General features: G+C 38.0%; 1 long non-coding RNA gene across 1 annotated transcript; it reads right to left on the minus strand.

Moving 5' to 3' along the window:
* Positions 1-590: 590 nt before the first annotated feature.
* On the minus strand, positions 591-6,433 carry LOC139727959 (uncharacterized). The gene is made up of 3 exons (XR_011710776.1): positions 6,140-6,433; positions 4,682-4,826; positions 591-1,806 (listed from the first exon to the last, which is right to left on the minus strand). It is a non-coding gene; the product is annotated as an uncharacterized lncRNA (long non-coding RNA).
* Between the last annotated feature and the right edge of the window lie 889 nt (positions 6,434-7,322).

Genomic DNA, 7,322 nt, shown 5'->3' on the forward strand with positions numbered 1-7,322 from the left:
TTGTGCGTCTTTTAAGGAGTCTTCCTAATAACACATGTGCTGTTTTTGCACTCTTCTGGCATTCTTTCGCTTGTCTTTTCTGGCCTCTAACTTCGTCTTCTGCTACCTTCCTACGTTTCCTTTCATTTTCTAGTTCATGTTCCATTTGTCTTTTAACTCCACCGAGATTTAATTTATATATGGTGCTTTTCAACTTGTCCAAAAATTGTTGACCTTGCCTGCCACCAGCACTCAAAGCCTTTGATGCAGGTCGCATAATATATCGTATTTTGTCATCGAGACGTTTAACAATGCCAGCATCTGCATATTTTGCATCAATGCTGTTCAAATGAAATATTTTCTTTAGTACAGATTCACTCTGTTTGAGTCCAGGTCCCATATCACTTTCGCGTACTAGCTGGTACAAAGTAAAGCAATTGATGTAAATTACCCACGATTCTGAATTTGTTCCAGAAGGTGCACCAAATACTGCAGGTAGAAAACTTACACTAAATACTAAGTATAGTGCCAAAGAGGAAAAAATTAGCTTCACAGTCAACAGTTTCATTTTTTTATTATTTTTTTTTTTTTTGGGGGGGGGGGGGGGGTTTAAACAGTAATTTTTAGCACAATAGTCATAATTCAATACAAAGTAAAGTCAGCTGGAAACTTAGGTTTTTAGATTGAAGCTTACACAATTCAGGCAGTGTAATTCTCACTGTAAGTACTGTGTGTCCAAAGTTGAATCGACCAAAATGAGTCAGCGATGAACACAATCAAAAATCTAAATCAGTTGGAAGATTTCAAAACTTCCACCCAGTTCAAACACCAGTGTAAGTTACATCATTGTACACACACAGTTTGAACTCAGATACACGCATATCTGGAAAAGTTTCAATTAAATATGAATTTGAAAGTTTGATGAGCTAAACAACCATATGAATCGGTCCGAATGTGTACTTGAATTACTTGAAAGTCACAGTTTGAACTCAGATATATCTGGCAAAGTTTCAATTAAATATGAATTTGAAAGCCTAATGAGCTACACAACCATATGAATTTGTCCGAATGTGTACATGAATTACTTGGAAGTTACAGATGAGATAACAAGCCCATGCTTTATAAGGTGACCCCTACTTTGCCTAGTTCAAACTTGTTTCCTCGATCTTTCACGAAACGAAAAACAAGAAGATGTCCACGATGGAGTAGTTTTTTGTCAAGTTGTTTTGTTTCCACATTTACAACATATTGTTCCAGGCACCTTCTTTCATGTATCCATATCTGTATAGTGCTCTCCACAACATAAGCAAAGTCTCCTGCTGCATTGACTATGCGAAAAAACCAATCAGTCCCTAGAAATGTGGCAACGGATGCCCAATCAGCTGTGAAGATGTCTTTCCTTTTCAAACGGACTGGATGACCATTTATGACCTCCACAAACCTATTGAATGTTTCTACTTGTATGGGAATATGCAGAGTAACTTCGGTGTCCTGAACACGGGAAATATTGAGGTTTTCTTTCACCTTGACAAGCAAATCCTTTTTCACAAGTTCCAGAGCATCTGATTTTTCCTCATTCACATCTACAACTTCACTTTTAAGTCTCCATTCATTGTACTTATCTTCCCATCCGACATAATGGACTAAAACTTCATCACCTTTATCAGATATTCTTTCATCGAGGACTTCCAAGCGGAATAGCGTAGCTGTGGACCATTTGTCTTTCTTTTCGTGAAGACGTTCATTTAAGTTCACACTGACATCTTCAAAGCCATGGTCGTGAATTGAAGCATAATCCACACGCCTCTTCTTTCTCAGATCCATAACCTGAAAGAAATATTTACAAAAAGAACACAATTTTTGGCTCTGTGCATGGTCCCTAGTACATTTTATGAAGACCGAGGTGAAGTGGAACAGGAGGTGAAGTGGGACGGCTTAGTGCAAAAAGCGCGGCGCGTTAAATGGCCCGTCAATCAGCGCGTTAAACGGCGCGTTGCAAAAAGCTCAATTTTTTTCCGAACAATTGGTATTTGCGCTGTTGGTATTCATACAATGACATGCACTACGTGTTACAAAAAAAAAAAAACATTTCCCACTTTTGATCCTTAATAGTTCGAAAACTAAATCAGATAACACTGTCATGGATTTAGCTGAATAGTGTACAATAATTTAGTTGGAGTCGATTTGAATATGAAAGAATAGGTTTCATTAAATCCATGATTAATTTTAAAGTTAGGGTCCAGATTTTGGTCAGAGTGTGTGCTTACAATGACCCTGAACAATGGACATGAATACCACTTTTTCAGAGCTCTGCCGACTAGGCTTCTTGTCTCTTGCTCCAGGGCACATAAATACTTTATTATCAATTCATGTGGCTTGCCCTGGGCTCTGCTAGTCTGAATTCATGGTATCGAAAAAAAAACTATAAATTTGTCAGATTACTAGTAAACAATTGTGTTAAAAAAACTTTAGATTTTAAGCTTATACCAAATTTAGTGATAGCCTCATTGAGACAAATTTTGAAAATGATTGTCAGCTGGAATGAAACGTGTGGTATGCAAGCACATGGAAACAGGGCTTACTTTTTTGTGCGTGCATTTTACCCTTTGCCATGAATTCAGGTTAGCAGTGTCTAGGGCAATCCAACATAAATCATTAATAAAGCATTCATGTGCTTGTGAGCAAGAGACCAGAAGCTTAGTCGGCAGAGCTCTGAAAAAGGTCATGAAGGTGGTATCCATGTCCATTGTTCGAGGTCATTGTAAGCACACACTCAGATACACAACATTGCTTTCTGTGTAATTAAAGATCAAGTTTTCTACCGAGAATTAGAATTTGACCAAAATCTGGAATATAACTTTAAAATCAATCATGGATTTATTGAAACCTATTTATGCTTTCGTATTCAAATCACCTCCAACTAAATTGTACACTATTAAGCTATTTCTCATATCCACGACAGTGTCATCTGATATATAGTTTCCGAACTATTAAGGATCAAAAGTAAGAAATGTTTTTTCTAACAAGTAGTACATGTCATTGTATACATACATTTAATAGCACAGCCATAGACATGACATCGTCTAAGTTACCGACCCAAAGTTAAACGAAATTCGTGGTGAGTAGCTTTTAATACTTGTTTTTGCATATCTTATTTCCTTGTGAAAACCGCAAAACTAATTCAATAGAATGTCCTAATCAATTTATTCGGCGTTGATTGATTCTAATCGTCTAGTTTTAAATAGGGTTTAATTACAGACGTCCTTATAAAATAAGAGGCCAGTGAATTTCCGACAGATTTTCATTCGGTCTATCCTACTGGCAAATCAGTTGACCGATTAGCCAGCAAACATAAAATACCATATGTGGGACTGCACTGGTATTTTCACCAAAACACGCGCAGAATGGCTCCTAAAACTACAGACGATTAGAATCAATCAACGCCGAATAAATTGATTAGGACAATCTACTGAATTAGTTTTGCGGTTTTCATCAAAAAAGAATAGAATTTCCAAAACAAGTAAAGTTACTCACCGCAAATTTCGTTTAACTTTGGGTCTGTAACTTTGACGGTGTCATGCTGACTTTCCGTAACGCTCCACTACCGCCCATCAGCTACAGTGTATGCAATACCTATGGCATAATTATGCTGTGCTAATGTATATGTATATGTATATGTATATGTATAATGATCGACATGTATAAATACCAACAGCGCAAATAGCAATTACTCGAAAAATAGAAAACTTTTTGCAATGCCACAAAAATCTATATTTTATTCATTTTTTACGCGCCGTTTGATGCGCCATTTCACGCGCCATTTAACGCGCCGCGCTCTTTGCACTAAGCCAGTGGGACAGCTCTATAACTCAAACACTAATAAACTGATGAACAGTCTGCTTTTGAAATATCCCTTAACAGGTGTTGCTAAGCACTCTTCATCTAGATTTAAAAACGTGTCCTTTTTTCACAGGTCTTGCTGCCTTCTTGAAATGGTAAGTAAATTTACAGATACCATACAAGGCTGTGGAGGTATTACACCTGAGTTACATAATGGTCTGGTAGATGTGTAAAAGAATTCACGAAATTTCTTAGGATAATACCTAAACCTCTGATTATGAGCTAATTTTTAGTATTTTTTACCAATGGGGTAAACTGACACACCGATTCTTATTGCACTCCCTGTCCAACTTCTCCCCACGATGTCCCACTTCTCCCAAATAAGTTTCTTACTGTCCCACTTTACCCCTGCCAGTGTCCCACTTCTCCCCAGGGTGTCCCAAGTCACCCCCTAATTCCCCAAATAACAGTTTGTAAAGTCATTGATTACATACAGAGGAAAGACGAAGGCCTAATAAAAACTACTGCACAATACACCGCAGTACCCATTGTCTTTGACGTGTAAACAGGAGCTGGCTATCCTAAATATTCTGGGAGTTACAGGGTAGAATTCATAAAATTGAAAATATGTCCCACTTCTCCCCAGTCTCCCCAACATATGCATAAATCAAAAGTGAAATGACAATAACTGCCAGTATGACTAAAACTATTATTGACTTTTTTTTTTTTTATTCCAAGCAAATTATACAGTTTAAGTCCTAGCCTGGCTATTCATAACATGAACAGAAACAAAAATATAGTGCATACTTTAAGTTTATAGCACAGTGACAGAGAAGTCAAAAAATTCATGCAGTGATTTTACCAGTTATAATTCTAGCATCTTGCTGTGCAGCAGGTCGACTGAACATTCGCTTGTACATCCTGGCTGATCAGAGTATTTCGTCTCTGGCTGAGCACCGACTGAACATCATGAGCCGCAGTAGAGGATGATGGCAGTGGAGGTCTGTCTGTGATATATAAAACAAAAGGAAATTGTTTTTGTCTATTGATGACTTTTAAAGAAAAAAAGAAAATTGTCTCAAATTCCTTTGGCTTGGGGCTAAAATCGTGTTTTTTGTTGTTGGGTTTTTTGGGGGCCGAAGAGAAAACAGTAGATCTATAGGCTACACAGAATTTTTTCAAATTGCATTTTTAGGTAATTATTTTGCATACATGTAAATTTGCTTTGCAGCCAAATGAATTTCCTTTTATTCCCTGAAGTGATGCAAGAAAACAAGAAAACAAACAAACAGAAAAGAAAGCCAGACCCAGAGTCTCTTTAAAACCAAAGTGAGAGAAAAAAAGGAAATGCAGTGTCAGTGCAGGCTCTTACAAGTTGAATCCTTCGATCCAAATTAACGTTAGACCCAACATTACCTTAATTTTAATCATTAGCATGGGATGGGAAGCCGGGATAAACATTTTTTTACCCCCTCCCCAGTAAATACTTTACTTACTTTACTCCAGCAATGTTACTAGGACCAGTGGCGGATCCAGGGGGGCGCAAACGGCGCGCGCCCCCCTTTAATTTTTCTGATTTTTTTTTTTTTTTTTTAGCAAAAAAAAAAAAAAATTAGAAAAATGGCAGATGACGGAAAGAAAATGTGTTGCCTATCCCCCCCCCCCCCCCCCATTGAGAATGATTTTCATTCAAGATTCTCTTGCTAGTCAGTGTGCGGTGACGGGAAAAAAGTTCCCCCCCCCCCCCCCCCCCCCCCCCCCCCACTGAGCATGATTTTGGAGATTCTGCTGATGGCAGCCGACGATGGAAAAAAGTGAGCCCCACCCCCCTTTAGTTTAGGCTTTAGAGGTTTCTACTAGAATTAGGGAATTCCTGGATCCGCCGCTGCTAGGACTAAGTCTAAGCCTGTTCATCGATCAAATGAGTAAGATTAAGAAAGATGATGAATCATTAATATAGACATACAAATGCACACACACACACACACACACACACAGTTCAATACAATTATTTTCCTTCTGTATGCATGCAATGCACGAGTTCTGAGAGTACCCAGTAAGCGCAGCCAGCTGATCCGCGTTATTGAAACCCCTTGACTTCCCCTGAGCAAGGATGGTACGACCCGGTTCGCTGGCTGCCTGCAGATTTCAGTGTAACGACATCGTACCGAAAGAATTATGGATTTTATTCAATCATCCCTTTTAACGATTCTGTGCATGCCATCAGGCTCAACATACTTTACAATGTTCCTCAAACGTTTATTTATAAACAGGTATAACTTTGATGATATAATATTAAAGAGAAACAAGTTAAACTTACCAAAATTTGCGGCTATGCCCGAGCCAGACAGGAGGCAACACAACCGGTGGGCAACGTAACACACGTAAATCAGTGCAATTCCGGTTTCCGCGGAACTCATAGCAAACTTCCCAAAATGAGACAAAGCTCCCAATTGGTTTAATCTTTTGACGGGGGTATTATTCATCCAATGGAAATGCTTTATATATCAAACTGTTCAGAATAACCTGAAGGACTTCAATCTTTTTCCGGTGATGAAAAATAGCCCACTCCCGGCAAGAAACCGCTAGATATAGTCGGAAGAGTTCAGTAAGAAAGATCGATACCACAGAAATTTTGACCAAATTAATGAAAAGTGAGCAATAAATGACGGTGCAATGGAACAACAAAAAATCTTAATTTTTACATCATCATAAAGAAGAAAAGTTAAATTTTCTAATGCTCTTTCCGGTGGTGAACTAGGCCGATCGAATCAGAAGATATGGTTGAAGAAAGGAGGAAATTACACATTTTTACTGCTATTTACTGCAGCGCGCGGTGGGTTTAAAGAGGTTGATGCTTAAGTGTATGGGTAAAATCCATATGATGAGGAGGAATAGGAGAAGGAGGACTAGTGGAAGAAGGAGGAGGAAGAAGAAGAATAAGAATAAGATCATACGAGGAGGAGGAGGAGGAGAGAAACAGAGGAAGAAGTCTAAGATTTTTTTTTTCTTTTGGGTCTTCTTCTGTTTATTTCAATTGAGCAAGATGAAAATGAATCATGTCATTATCCCAACGGTAGCTTTGATTATTCTTAGTGATGATATTATGGAGAGTATAGTATCACATTGAAGTTCTAAGTTGAGAAACAAAGTACATTTACTAGCTTTATGATGTTCTACCTGTTGAAATATTAATTCTTGTGTGAATATAGTTCATGATTTGTATGTTTTGCAAGTGTTAGTCTATTCTCTCTTTAAAATTGAATTTGATAAGTATGAACAGATCTAGATCTTACCGCTTTGGAAGAATATCTGAGAGCCGCAGCTGAATTGTTCGATGTGGTTCAGACAAGGGATGTTTAAGTTTATCGAATGCAAGTTTAATTCCTTCAACATAAATACCAAGCTGTAAAGTAACTACACGTTTCTCTTGCACATTTCTCCTGCTTTGCCCTGATAATCGGTTAAGGGGTGGTACCAGGAAAAGTTTAGAAAGTATGTTT

Source organism: Diadema antillarum, unplaced genomic scaffold (genome assembly GCF_040938485.1).
Source record: "Diadema antillarum isolate AM-2024a unplaced genomic scaffold, OU_Dant_1.0 seq00000160_RagTag, whole genome shotgun sequence".
In the NCBI taxonomy this organism is placed as follows: domain Eukaryota; kingdom Metazoa; phylum Echinodermata; class Echinoidea; order Diadematoida; family Diadematidae; genus Diadema; species Diadema antillarum.